Source organism: Mauremys mutica, unplaced genomic scaffold (assembly GCF_020497125.1).
Source record: "Mauremys mutica isolate MM-2020 ecotype Southern unplaced genomic scaffold, ASM2049712v1 001160F_np12_obj, whole genome shotgun sequence".
Taxonomy (NCBI): domain Eukaryota; kingdom Metazoa; phylum Chordata; order Testudines; family Geoemydidae; genus Mauremys; species Mauremys mutica.
The window spans coordinates 39,826-54,751 of NW_025423130.1; the positions used below are offsets into that span (position 1 = coordinate 39,826).

Genomic DNA, 14,926 nt, shown 5'->3' on the forward strand with positions numbered 1-14,926 from the left:
AAGCAAAGACCACATGGCAAGAGACTATAAAAGGCTGATGCCTCATCTCCATCTTGTCTTCAATGCTGCTTCATACCTCTGGAGGGACTTTGCTACAAACTGAAGCTCTGTACAAAGGACTGAATGACCCATCCCAGCTGTGGATGGACTCCAGAGACTTGATTTGAACCTGCAGTTTATTCCATCACTGCTACAAGCCTGAATCAAGAATTTTGGCATTACTGTAAGAGAAAGCCTTGCTTGTTAAGATAGGCCTGGTCAGCAAATTGCCAGGTGTTGGAGCTAAGAACTAAATAATTGTGTGTTATTCAGAGTTGCAGACTGAACAAAGAATCCCTGTTCCTATTGTGTTAGTCTCTTCTGTAGGGAGACGTTCTTCCCACAGAGCCAACCTTGAGTTTATGAGAAGTTGGCACATGTCAGTATAAGATATTGCATTCTTCCACCTCCCTTCCCAGGGACCAATGCCTTGCCTTTAGACACACAGAAAACAATCTTTATTGCCATATACTTTCACTGTTTCTTTGCTTTAACCCCTAGGAATGTACCTGTTGGACAATGAAAGGAGTTGCTCCATTCCTATGGACCCCAAATCAGATTTTTTATACTAATAGCTTTTTTTTTTTACTGATGTCAGCACCCTCTGTCATGCAGGGGTTGGAGTTATCCCAGGGACAGGCCAATAGGAGAAGAAGTGCCTTCCTGAACAGCAAGGGGATCTGAGAAAGGAAAGCCAGTATGTTTCTGCCTGGTTTTGATCCAGGGACCTTTTGTGTATTAGGCAAATGTGATAACCACGACACTACAAAAACTCTATCAACTTGGCTGGTGCTTTCCCTGGCACACACCGATGGGGAAACAGAGCGAGTGATGGCAGCCCTTCGACAGGTCAGCTGGTAGAGCAGAGGACTGGAGCCGGTGCTCAGGAAGTCATCCTTACGTCCCCCTTCTGAACCTTGCTTGAAGGGGAGCTTCTTTTTCTTCCCCTTGCTGACAAAGAGCAAGAGAAGAATGAAAGATCAGGTGGGCCAACTCGGTGCAGAAGCCCATGCTGCCTTTTCCTGCTGCATAGCCTGAAATGAGGGATTTGTGGCAGTTAAAGGAACAGCCCACCCTTGCACAAAGGGGGAAAGAAGAGCCCCCCCCCAAAAGCTTGGGATTGAACCACAGACCTTTAGTCTCACCCAGCTCAACTACTTCAACAGCTGCTAGGTTTCTTTTTAGCCTGCTGCTTTTCTGTCTGGGATGCTTTTGTCAGCGGCCCATTAAGGCAAGATTCACTTTTGCTTTTCTTAGCTGGCTAAAGCCCTTGTTTAATAAACCAGGAGATCCTGGGTTCAACTCCCAGTGTGCCTTGTTGAGATGCTTTTGGGGCACCTGGCATTGGCTACTGTCAGAAAACAAGATTCAGAGTGAGATGGACCTTTGGTCTAGCCTAGTGTGGTTTTTCTTGTGGTTTAAATTACACTCACAGGCACTGATAATAGATCTACTGAAAGTTTGGGAGTTAGGGGCTGATAGGTCAGTGGTCCAGTCCCCTCACAGATGACCCCCTCCCTCTGGGACAGGTCTGGGACAGGTCTGAGCTCTCCCACCAAATGGCTCATTGCAACTGCCAGAATCTGTGGGCAGCTCATTTAGTTTATGCCGAGGGTTGAGTCCTGCTTTGTGCCCAGTGTCTGAGAATGAAAATCCTAAACCACCCTATGAAATAACAAATGCAGCAGGACGTGTTATTGTTCCTGCCCCAAAGCAGACAGACCAATGGAGAACTGCCATTGAGTCCACGGTAATACTCCTCTGCGGTTTTACCATTTCCACTTGCTAAACTCCCTCCCAACCTTCTGGGCTCCTAGAGCAGGGGACTGAGCCTGAGCCAAGACATGGACACTGCAACTTTACTCCAGACCAAGCCACATGGCCCTGATTAATGTGACATAGGTCAGTCGTGAGTGTTTCATTGCACTTTAGACGTAGCCTAACATTATGCCTATACTGTGATTAAAACACCCAGGGCACCTGTCTCAAAGCCCAGGTCAGCTGACTCAGGGTAATGGGGCTTGGACTGCAAGACTATAAAATTACAGTGCAGACATATGGGCTTGAGCCCAACTTCTGAGACCCCACGACGGGTGAGGGTTTCTGAACCCAGGCTTCAGTGTGAACACAAATATCTGCACCACAGTTTTTAGCCCCTCAGCTTTAGCTCCATGAGCCCACGTCAGATGACCCAGGCCAGCCCTGCTGCCATCTTTATCCCAGGAGAGATGGACTCTAAGGGTACGTCTCCACTGCAATGTAAGCCCAGGTGTGGCACGCTGTGCTCAAAGCAGCACCCTGCAAGCCCCATATTCACCACTCTCATATAATGATGAGATGGTTTGTACAAAGTCTGCCTGGTGAGGTATCATTTCAAAAGTCTTGATCTGTTGAACATTAATATCTTGTTGGATGGTGTGCGCTAGCATTGGTTGGGAAGTTATGAAGTTTTGCTCAGTGTGCGTTACTGAAATATGAGGTTTTGAAATGCCCACAACCAGCCTTTCAGGTGTGACAAGGGAGGACCCAGACTCACTGCTGGCCCATTAAAGGTATCCAGACTCCCAAGGACTATCCCAGGAACCGTGTGCAATGCAGACTTCTCCGAGATAGCACAGAGACAATGGACACTGCTTGACTCACATGGTAGCAAAGAAGCTTCCTAACAAGTTGGAAGAAACTATGAAAGAGAGGTAGAGACATCATGACTTGGACTCTATCCCCCACAACTCAACATCTGGAAACACAACTGGAGGACAAAGACTGAACTGAACTGATTCAGCAATCAGAAGAGAATAATATTAATACATTCAAACCAAAGTCCCCAAACAGACTAGGATTGGTTTCTCAGCAGAAAATTTTCAGTTTGGGGAATTTTGTTTTCTCAGTCAGACTTTGCCAAGGAAAGCAGGGAGAAAATGTTGGAGTTGCCTCCTTCAGAACAGCTTGGCCTAGACACTAGCTGTGGTTCACTGTTGTGGCCTTGATCAGGATGGGAGTATTTTAATTATTTCGGGGAGGTCCCAGGGTGTTTGGGGGAGATGATGAGAATGCTACCTTTTGAGATAAAAACTAAGAAATACGGGACTAGAGAATTTTTTAAAAAATCTGGGATTTAGACATTTTATTTAAAGCAAGAGGGGGGTCTGAGTTTCTGAGAAGGTTTTTGTTTGCAAGAAGCAACGTTATTTGATCTGTCATTGTACCAAAGGGAGAAATGGTTGTCTATGGCCTGGTCTACACTAGGAGTTTATGTCAAATTTAGCAGCGTTAATTCGACTTAACCGTGCACCCGTCCACACCAGGAAACTAATTATTTCGACCTAGAGGGCTCTTTAGTTTGAATTCTGTACTCTTCCCCGAAGAGGGGAGTAGCGCTAAATTCGACATGGCTATGTTGAATTAGGCTATGTGTGGACAGAAATCGACCTTAGTAGCTCCGGGAGCTATCCCACAGTGCACCACTCTGTTGACGCTCTGGACAGCAGTCCGAGCTTGGATGTTCTGACCAGCCACACAGGAAATTCCCAGGGAAAATTTGACATGCTCCGGCACCTTGTGGATGTTCTGCAGGACCGCAGGCAGGAGGACAGAGCACTCCTGCACTGTATATGCAACCGCCCTCCCCCACCACAAAGTCCCAACCCCCTCTCACCCAAAGTAACAAGAAGGAGGGGCGACAGGGGCCGTGAAAACTGTCACTGCACCCCTGCAGAGTGCACAAATACAAGAAGGCTCTCATTCCCTAAATGTTGAGAAGTCCTTCCCTTCCTGGCTCTCCGAAGCCCCAATCCCAGTTTCATCCCCTAACTGTGTAGTTGATTATTAAAAGTAGTTTGCTGTTAATTACTATTTCCGTCAAGTTTTTCTACAGAAGACTGTCTTTGAAGGGGGGGGGGAAGGGGGTTGTTAATTGCATAGGACAGTCACCTTTACCAGGGTACAGACACGGGGGCAGGATCAACAGCAGTTCACACACACAGTGCAGTCAGTAGGCACCCTGGTCGGTCTGGGAGGTGTTTTCCATGTTCTGTGTGGGTGGGGGGTACGTGACTTTGTGGCATGGGAGGGCGGTTACAGAACTTATGCAGCGGTCCTTGTCCCGGACCACAGAGCCACGCAGCAGGGGAATCTGTAACCGTCCTCCCCCGCCACAAGGTCACATAGCCCCTTGTAGTGAGGCGGCCTGGCTCCCGGCCGCTCCTGAGAGGGAGGAGCCAGAACAGCCGCCACAGTGGGCGGAGCCACTGCCGCCTGGCCCCACCCCCCGGAAGTCAAGGGGCGGGACAGGAAGTATAAGAGGCCCGGCCCAGCGCTCAGTTGCAGCCCGGCGGCTGGAGAGGACAGACGCTCCTGACCAAGCTCCTGCTGGACCGAGCCTTCCCCGAGCCAGGTACCCTGAAGAAGGCTGGCCGAGCCTTCCCCGAGCACGGTATCCTGAAGTGGACTGGCCGAGCCTTCCCCGAGCACGGTACCCAGAGGAGGACTGGCCGAGCCTTCCCCGGGCCCGGTATCCCGAGGAGCGGCCTGAGCGTAACACCGACCCATGTCCTGAGGAGCAGCCCGACCTAGCCAACCCTCAGCACGACGAGGAGCCCGTGGTATGGGACCCCACTGCAGACACCAGCGAGGAGCAGGTACCCATGGAGGAGGAGATGGGAAGTGGCCCGGGGGTAGCTGACCCAAGTCTGGCTACTGCAGATTTCGAGCCGATGTCGGTGTGTTGCGGTCAGGACCCCACTGACACAGCAGCAGACTAACTGCCTCTTTTAGGGCCCCGGGCTGGGACACAGTGGAGTGGGTGGGCCTGTGTCATCCCCCCCCCCGCCACCCCACTCACGGGTGGCAGTCTCCCCCTCACACCAGCGCGCAGGCACAGAAGCCTGCACTTGCCTGACTATTATTGCTGCTCAGCTCCTGCTTTAAGGACCTGAGCCCTGAACTATTATTGCTGCTCAGCTCCTGATACAAGGACCTGGGCCTCTGAACTAGTGTTGTTGCTCAGCTCCTGGGACAAGGACCTGAGCCCCTTGACTTATTGGCTGTTACCCCGCCCTGACCTAGGGCTTGGGCTTACTGACTATTATTGCTGCTCAGCTCCTGCTTAAGGACCTGAGCCCTGAACTATTGTTGTTTGCTCAGCTCCTGCTTAAAGAGCTGAGCCCTGAACTATTGTTGTTTGCTCAGCTCCTGCTTAAAGAGCTAAGCCCCTTAAACTACTGACTCTGTGTGCTCAGCCCCTGCCTGAGGGTCTGAGCTAGAACTGCTGTTGGTTGCCCCGCCCTGACTGAGGGCTTGGGGCCTAATCTACTGACTCTGTTTATTGTTGCTCAGCCCCTGCCTGAGGGTCTGAGCCCGTGGACCTTCGGAGACTGATTTGTGGATGTAGGCCGTGTAGTGACGTGGTCTGGCTCCCGGCCGCACCTGAGACGGCCGAGCCCCTACACCGGACCCTTACACCCCCACACACAGAGTCCCAAAAAGGAGGGATGGCAGGCTCCGTTGAAACAACCAGTCCGGCACTGCAGACCGCTCTAGGAGCAGGAGCCTATCATTCCTCGAGTGTAGAAGCGGTGTTAACATCACTGCACACCCTACCCACCACAGTCTGTGTCCCTGTTTCAACCCTTTAACGCGAATTCATTAATAAAGAAAACGTTGTTAATTAACAATGTTCCATTAACTTTATTTTTAAACGTGTGTTGGAAGGGGGGAAACGTGGTGAACGGGGTATGTAACCGCAGAAGAAAGTCAACAGTAACTGAAGCAGGGGCAGGTTCAGCTTCTCTGTAAGGAAACTGAACAGTCACAGGTTACCCTGCTCCCTGAGGAACCTAGCTTTCAAAGCCTCCCGGATGCACAGCGCTTCCCGCTGGGCTCTTCTAATTGCACGGCTGTCTAGCTGAGCGTAATCATCAGCCAGGCAATTTGCCTCAACCTCCCACCCCGCCATAAAGGTCTCCCCCTTGCTCTCACAGAGATTGTGGAGCACACAGCAAGCAGCAATAACAATGGGGATATTGGTTTCGCTGAGATCCGAGCGAGTCAGTAAGCTCCTCCATCTACCCTTGAGACGTCCGAAAGCACGTTGAATGATGACAGTTACCCAAGACCACCCTCGACACATTTTTCCCCCCAGCATGCATTCTGGGGAAATCCCAGAATTCAAACGGGCAGCGGGGACTGCGGGATAGCTTCCCACAGTGCACCGCTTCCAATGTCGACGCTTGCCCCGTTAGCGTGGACTCACAAAGTCGAATTAGTGTCCTTAGTGTGGACACACAAATTCGACTTTGTAAGGTCGATTCCACAAATTCGAATTAAGTTGAATCGAACTAATCTGGTAGTGTAGACATACCCTATAAAGAAAGTGTGAAGACTAAATACATCCAATGAGGATGGGATTCAAACCCATGCATGCAAAGCACAAGGGATTAGCAGTCCATCACCTTAACCACTCGTCCACCTCATCTGAACTGGCAAGAAGAAGACAGGAGGAGAAATCTAAGGCCGGCAGTGATAGGGCCAATATGGAGTTTTTAAATACTAAGTGTAAGCAGGGTCTGAATGAGCTCCCCCCTCACATCTAGTTAGGAGCTGGGGGAAAGACTTCAGGAACAGACCGTGTTTGCATAGACACACCTAGTCTGCCTAGGTATGCAGCATGATGGGGCTGCTTCCCCAAAATGAACAGTTTCGGCTGGTGGTGGGTTACAAATCACTTTAGGATTGAGTGGAATGAAATGTTATTATCCTTCCTGCATGAGTGAAGGGCAGCAGAACATACCTAGTCGGCCCTGATGGAGGGGTGGGTGGGTGAGGAATAGCTTTTATTGCACTTCATAGATGTGATTGAGGACATCCATGGCTGTGGCCCCTCGGAAGCCACGGTCGAAAACCGGGGCTGGGAGTGGGGCTGTTACTTGCAGGGGAGATGGGTGCAGACAGGGGTAAGGGGGTCGAGGCTGGGATGGGAGCCAGGGGCCCAGGCTGAGGGTGGGGTTGGGGAAGAGCTGGGGCAGAGTGGGGCTGAGTGCTGCTCCCTCCATGGGGGCTGGCTCGGGCCCTGAGATGCCCCCATGAAACTTCATTTGTGTCCCCCTAGGAGTCATGCCCCACATTTTGGGGACCACTGAACCCTACTCGCTAAGCAGGGGCTAGTGATGCCAAAGCCCAGGGAAGGGAGAACAAGTGCGGGAGCCCCAGAACCGGAACCATGCCCCCCCACTTCTGTCTGTGGCTCTGCCCCCTTCCACACCTTCCACCCACGGCCCCACCCACTGTTCCACCCCTTCCCCCACTGGCCCCGCCCTGTCACTCCTTTACCCCTGCCCAGTTGGGGCCCTGAGACCAGAGAAGCTCTGTGCCCTGCTGCAGCCCCCCGGCCGTAGCAGGGAGTGGGAGCTCGTGCAGCCCTGGGGCTGACATGGGGGAGACTTTTCCAGGGGGGCCCAATTTGGCCAGGGCCCCTAGTCATGGGCCCCACTGTCCCCTTGGCGACGCAAGGCTTGGGGAGGCTGAGCCCCCCGAGCCTCCATTACAAGCCGCCCAGGCTACCACTGCTCAGTGTGGGGCCAGTCTCCCTGTGTCTCTGCTGTTCGTGCTGGGGAGCCTGGCTGGCCTTAGGGGTGGGGCCCCCCGGCAGCCGCCCAGGGCTCCAGGGGTCAAAGGGCACCATGTGCGAGTGCAAAGGTGCTCACTGCTCTCCCCTGCCCCAATGCTCCTCCGTGGCCCCATAGAGGGTGGGGGGAGCAAGGAGCAACACTATGTGCTCCATGTGTCCTGGTCGCTTTCCCCACTTGGGCTGTGCTGTGAGGGGAGCATCAGAAGCTGCTGCTCTCTGCCCTCCCCTAGTGCAGCCTGGCTGAGGAAAGTGACCTGGATGTAGGGGAGCTCAGATGATGTCGCTTCTCTCCCCTCCCCCCGCCCCGCAGGCCCTAGGGGTGCCCGGAGGAGCAGCATCCCAGGCAGGAGCGGGCAGCAATGCCAGCTGCTCCATGCACACAGGTCAGTGTCCCCACGTGGGTGCAGGAGGGGGTGCAGGGGTTAGGGGTGAAGGGGGTGCAGGAGCGGGGCAGTGGCTGGTGGCACAGGAGGGGAGTGTGGGAGTTAAGGGCAAAGGGGACACAGTGTAGGGGTTAGGGCACAGGAGGGGCAGGAGTTAGGGGTGAAGGAGGTGCAAGGGTTGGGAGTTCAGGAGCTAGCGGTAAAGGGGGAGGGGGATCCCCCAGGGGCGATGGGGAAGTGCCAAAGTACAAGTTTTTCCCCGGGCACCATTTCCCCTAACGCTGGTCCTTGGTCACATTTCCATGGGCATCCTACTAGATTGCCAGCTGCCGTTCAACTGCAGTGTGGAGACTGTTTGTGTGTGGGGAGAGACAGTGAGTGTGTTGAGGTAGAAGGGGGAAGGATCAATGGGAAATCAGGCCCCTGAGACAGTGTCTGTGTGTGTTGGGGAAGAGTGTGTGTGTTTAGGTAGGTAGGAGCGGATCATTATTATCCCTACTTGAAAGAGGGAGAAGCTAAGGCTGAGAAAGGAGAATTGACTTGTCTTAGGTCACACAGCCAGTCAGTGGCAGAGTTGGGAATAGGACCCAAGAGCCCTGACTTTCAAACTAACCATCAGATCTTGAATTTCAGACATTGAATGACCAGAGTAAAGTGCTCTCAGATGAGCTCCAGACCAACAACAACAGTGCACAGTAATTATTCAGCAAGTATTTGAGGAGAACTGCAATGTTAGAGAGAATCATGAACTGCTCAGAGACCATTAATGCAGAGAAGCAGCAAAATTTGTCAAACATATGATTGGTTATGACTTATTTACTTGGTCTTCAAAGAGAACAATAAGGACCTGAGTCTCCTCCCTGTCAATAACCCCCTGCTCAGCCAATCAGGGTAGAGACTGAGGACAGCAGGCTGAGGGTTCTCACCAGAGAGCCCAAAGGATGACCCAGGTCACCGGTGGGGATCACTGCCCGAGCTCTATTTCAGCCTCACATTTTTGGCTGGACCTCCCACAGTGGGAGCTGCAGAGCACTCCCCTGCAACACACACACACACACACACACACACACACACCTCGCTCCTGGTGTTGGGAGGGGAACAAGAGAAAGGACAAAAGAAGCAAGAGAAGAAGAGAAAGGAGTAAAGGATGGATGGAGGAAAAGGTGAAAAAAAAAAGGACAAACCCTCATATCCCCAGTGATTCTAAGGGACAAAATCCCAGGTGCGGAATAAAATTCTGCCTCCTTAAGCTTGTGTTTTCCATGCCTATAATTCAACTCCCACCAGATGGATCAGACTGAACAGGTTTCAAACCTCGAGGAGGCTCTTACCTTCTAAACAGGGATGGCTGGTTTCTAGTAAAATCAGGCAAAGGGAAGGAGAAAACTCGAAAGTACGTGAACCCGAATACTCTCTCAGTCCTCAAAGAGAGACCTGGAGAAGGAGACTTGCTGAAGCAAAGCCACAGGGGTCTCTGAGGTTTCCCTGGCCCCTCACCCCTGTCCTGCCTGCCTGATGTCAGCATCTCTCTGTGAGGTCACCACCTCCCCACCACCTTTGACCAATAGTCTGAGGTCCTGCAAAAGGCCTTTGTGATGTCACTGCCACACCCCTCCCTTGCTGTGCTATTGTCCTGCCCCTGGCCAGGCACTTTGGAGGTTTGAGCTACTCCCTGTGGATCACCCCACTCAAGGAGCGTTCGTTCTAGGAAGCGAGCTGGTAGTTTTGGACCATCTGCACATTTTGTCACTTCACTATTTATTAGATCGTTTATGAATATCTTGACTAGTCCTGGTCCCAATACAGACACCACTAGTTACCTGTTTCCATCCTGAAAACTGACCATTTATTCCTACCCTTTGTTTCCTATCTTTTAACCAGTTATTGATCCACGTGGGGTCCTTCCGGAGGTGAAAGTAAGCCGGTATGTTCCAGTATGGGGTACCAGCAAGAGCCGGTACGCTGTGCCAGCCTGGCCCGGCTTCCCCAGGCTGGTGATTTAAAGGGCCCAGGGCTTCCTGCAGCGGCCGGAGCCCCGGGCCCTTTAAGTCACCTTCCGAACCCCCCTGCCGGAGCCCCAGGGAGCAAATCACTGCCATGGATGCTGCTCTCTTCTGCTCTGCCAACACAGAGCAGGGGCGGCAGAAGCTTCCTTACAGTGGGGGGAGGGGCATCGTTGTCCGAACTGTGGCACCCCCATGACACCCCTTCCCAAAGGACCCCCACTCACACCACCTCTCCCCCCGAGGCCACACCCACAGACGCCTCTTCCCCAAGACTGCACCCTTCCCCCCCCCCATCATTTGTCCTAACAGCAAGTAAAGAGTGGTGGGGCCATGGCCCTCTAAACCCCCTATTCCAGCACCCCTGACACCGAGCTAAGCAGGCAGCAGTGTGTGTGTGTGTGTGACAGAGAGTGCTGTGCTGAGCTGAGCCAGGGAGAGAAGGGGGCTGATGTCGGGGCTGTCCCCTGCCTCAGGACTGGTTGCGTCCAGCAGCTGTCTGAACTTAGAGACAGTGTGCGACACACTCACTCTTCCGCAACGCACATACTGTCTCCCCCCCACACACACACATGCTCTCTACCCTATCACACACATTGCAGTTGAAAAGCAGCTGGCAATCTAGTAGGATGCCCATGGACCAATGGGATAGAAACCTGCATCATGTGATGCTGTACCAGCCCGTGAGGCATTGCAAACCCTTCCCAAAGCACCCTGCAGCCAGCTGCACAGTGGGATAGCTACCCACAATGCACTGCTCTCTGTGGCAATCCAAGAGATGCTAGCATGGATGTGCTCTGGTGACACAGGGGCATAGGGTGGACATGCAACAGCTGTTCAATTAAAACACTTTAACTAAAGCCATGTTACTCTTTCATGTAGACGTAGCTTTAGAGTAAGACAAGCCCCAGCTGCATTCAAACTAAAGAACCACAACTTCCTCTGTAGTTGGCAGGATTTGAACCTGCGCAGGGAGACCCCAATGGATGTCTAGTTCATTGCCTTAACCACTTGGCTACAACTACTTGCTGGGTGTGTGGCTCTCACTGCACTCTAGTTCTGTTCTCACTGAGTGATCAATTCCAGTTGTTTCCTGAAGCCAGCCTCCACAACACACACACACTGCTGTGCCCTTGTGTAAGTGTGTCCGTTGCTGAACAGCAAGAATTCCTGCTCTTTTCCCTTCTGGCTGGAGCATGAGGAGAGTGAGTTTGTGGCTAACGACGTTGCTGTAGCTTGTTGTCCATTTCCTGCCTTGATCATTCAGACAGTCCCTTTCCCGTCATATCCCCAGTACATCAGTGATTGCGATAGCAGGGGGCAGGTTTTCTCTGGGGCACTGAGCTTAGCCAGGGGGTTGGTGGCTCCTTTCTTTCCTCACCCTGGAATAAACTCAGCTTTTTATTCCATCCTTGATGTTTCAAGGAATAACAACAGATGACCAAAGAAAGAGGTGGACAGGGTGGGCCTCAGGGGAGGGGCAGAGAGATGTGGGCTGGGCAGGTCTCAGGGGAGGGGCAGAGAGGTGTGGGCAATGGGCAGGGTGAATCTCAGGGGAGGGGGCAGTGAGGGGCGGCCCTGCCCTCAGCCTCTCCTCGTAAGTCCCCTGCCCCCTAATCATTTTTGTTGCCCTCCCCTGGACTCTCTCCAATTTGTTTCTGTAGTCGGGGCTGGGGGAGAGAACTGGATGCAATGCTCCAGATGTGGCCTCACCAGTGCTGACTAGAGGGGAATAATCACTTCCCTCGATCTGCTGGCAACACTCCTACTAATCCAGCCCAATATGACCAGTTACCCATATTGAATGCAGACACAGCAACATCTGATAAATTGGTTCCTGTCCATTCAGGAGGTTATTTCCCACCTATTCATAAATAATGAAGCTGCTCTAAGCGGAGGGGAGAGAGCTGTCCTGTCCGTGCAGTTAACCCATCTCCCCGAGAGGTGGTAGCTATGTCAGTGGGGGGAAGCTATGTTGGTGGGTGTGCAAGCTGTGGTGTCTACATGTGTATATAAAGTTTAATCAAACCCCATTTTTAAAACCCCTGTGGCCTGGGAATAGAAAAGCAGCTCTCTGAGGCAGAGCCCGTCCTTCAAAATCCTTAAGATCATGGACTTGCATATGCAAATGTCATGGGGGTATAACTCAGTGGTAGAGTGTTTGACTGCAGATCAAGTGGTCCTTAGTTCAAATCCAAGTACCCCCTCACAAACTTGTTCCTTTAGTAAAAATAATTCTATTTTCAGGAGCTCCACTAAATAGGGATCCTTGAAATGAATGGACCCACTCAATGTTTTCCTGTGCAAATGCATAAAAACCTAGCAAACATGTCCCCCAGCTGAAATCAGTTCCAATCCTCTAAGTGTCTAGGTTTCTTTTCATTAATTAAACAAAGGCACATGAAGACACATTTGCAGGTCCTTGGCCTCCATGGGCTACAATGTGCAGAAGAACAAGAACCACATCCACTTGGGAGGCATGGACTAGTCTGTATTACATTTGGTAAGTAAGTTGCCATTGGGACTGAAAACTCTACTGGAGGTGGACAGGAGCCTGTTACAAAACTAAAATAACCAAGATTTACCAAACTCCCTGTTACACATTCAAGCCTCTCTTTGTGCACACGGCCTCAATTGGGGCTCTAATAAATGGCAACCTTCCTTTAACACAGATCGTTGTTCCTTGTGACTTTCAGATGCATTCAAATGGCAGCTGTTTAGAGGTCATGTACTGCTAGTTCATGAGCAGCAGCAGAGTCTCTGAACGTTTACCAACCATAGAGCTGGGTGTGTCTGCATCCAAGTAACTGCAGAGTCAGTGTAGTCCCAGCCACTTAATTGCACAGTTTCCCTTTCTGGTCTCATTGATCATTTGGGTAGAATCAGCAACGGTTTGGTGGGTTTTGTTTTTTTTCCCCTTCGTTTTCTCCTAAGGAATGTGTGATCTTGAGCATGTTAGTTTAAGTTCCCTGTGGGTCAGGAAAATTCCATCTCCTTGAAATAGCTGGGGAAGTGACCTGTTTGTATAACCTAGAATAAAGGAGCTTTTGTAAAGCAGTTTCATCTTTAAATATACTGGGATAAAAATAGTAAATTCCACAGCCAGACACCAGGCCAGGATCAATGGATGGGGCCAGGATCAATTAACTACAGAAGAAACAAACTCTTGGGAAGTAGATGTAATTTGTCCCCAAACCTGTCCTTGTTCTCATATGCTATCAGGGATTCTCTTCTAGAGGGCAGAGTTAAGGTTATCTGGGCATGTATCCTCACTCTGTATTCCCTGTTTTTCCGGAGTTTGAGTTTTACTGAACTCGATGTTCTGGAAGGAAAGAGATATTCACAGTCAAAGTTAACTCTCTGTTAACAAAGGTTTTGTTAGTGGCAAATAATGAGACTAATCCCTCACTGCGGTAATTCCACTGATTTCAGTGTGCTCTTTCCTCATTTCTAGTTCCAAAAAAGTAAGCAAATTAAAACAATATTGAGAACTAAAATACTGTGAGAAAGTGGAAATTTTAGAAGCTCAAATAATTCAGTTTCTTCTGTTTCTTGTGCGTGTGTAAATGGCACAACATGTTAATTTATAACCACATCTTTCTTAACTTCTTTAAATATTCTGTAGTACATTGACTATATCAAGTGGGTTGTTCAATGCAGTGAGGTTTTCATCCCAAAACATATTTTTCATGTTATGTAAACCAACACAACTCATTGAACACAAAATTGTGTATTTCATGCTGTGAACTGTGTCAGTAGCTCAAATTAATAGGTTTGTTTTTTTTTCTCTCCCATGAAAAAAGGAAGAAACTGTTAAACACCCATGGGAGAGAGGGGGTGTCTGAGAGCAGGGGTAGATATGGAGATATTTATGAAAGGGGGAGAAGCCAAAGTAGGGCCATAGCTGGAGCAAATGAGAAGGTTTTTTGTGCAGTTTCATTTCAGCCAGCCTCACATCCTGTAGTCCCTACTTCCCCACCCCCACCAACAAAGCCACCTGTGACACCTGAGACAGCCCCACTGCAAAAACTGCAGAGCCCCCAGCACTCCCTCTCCTAGCTGGATGATGAGGCTAATCATCTAGTGGAACAAGCTCCGCAAGGGACGTGGTTAATTCCCCATCACTGCCCTGTGTAAATCAAGACCGCAGCTCTTGCTGCAAGACACCTGGTGTGTGGGTGTCCCTGTTCCCCCTTCAGAACCTCTGGTACATGGTGCTTCCCTGCTCCCAGTTCAAGATCCCATCATGTGGGTGCTCCCATCCAGGATCTCTGGTGGGTGCCTCTGTCCCCCACCCCATGAACTAGCTCCCGTGTGTGGTTTCCCCTGCCTGCCCCCAGCTGGGATCTGTGAGTGTCTCTGTTCCCCTTTTCAAGATCTGTGTTGCTTGGGTGCGTCCCTCCCCCACAATTCAGAATCCCCAGCGTGTGGGTGCTCCCATCCCCCCTCCAGGCTCTGCGGGGGGTGTCTGTATAAAAAGAGACAATGTCTCACTGCTTTGCCCAGGCTACACTGCAGGGGCTATTCACAGGTGCGACCCCACTACTGATCAGCACGGGAGTTTTGACCTGCTCTGTTTCCGACCTGGGCCCGTTCACCCTTTCTTAGGCAACCTGGGGACCCCAAGCTTCCCTGGGATCACCATATTGATGCTGAACTTAGTGGGGACACCCGGTCAGCACAGCCCGCTGCAGCCCAGAAGTCCTGAGCTCAAGCGATCCACTGGCCTCAGCTTCCCCAGGAGCTGGGAGCACAGGCACCAGCCACGGAGCCCGGCTGCTTTTATTGCTTGGCAGCTGGAGCTTTAAACTCTGCTTGTGAGCTCTGTGCCTTGGCCAGACGGGGACAGCCTGGAACTGGGAAATGCTCCTGCTTCC

General features: G+C 51.3%; 2 non-coding genes across 2 annotated transcripts; one reads left to right on the forward strand and one right to left on the reverse strand.

The window, feature by feature from the left end:
• Positions 1-10,992: 10,992 nt before the first annotated feature.
• TRNAS-AGA lies at positions 10,993-11,074 on the reverse strand. The gene has a single exon. It is a non-coding gene; the product is annotated as a tRNA-Ser (tRNA).
• Positions 11,075-12,184: 1,110 nt separating this feature from the next.
• TRNAC-GCA lies at positions 12,185-12,256 on the forward strand. Its single transcript has one exon. It is a non-coding gene; the product is annotated as a tRNA-Cys (tRNA).
• The last annotated feature ends 2,670 nt before the right edge of the window (positions 12,257-14,926 follow it).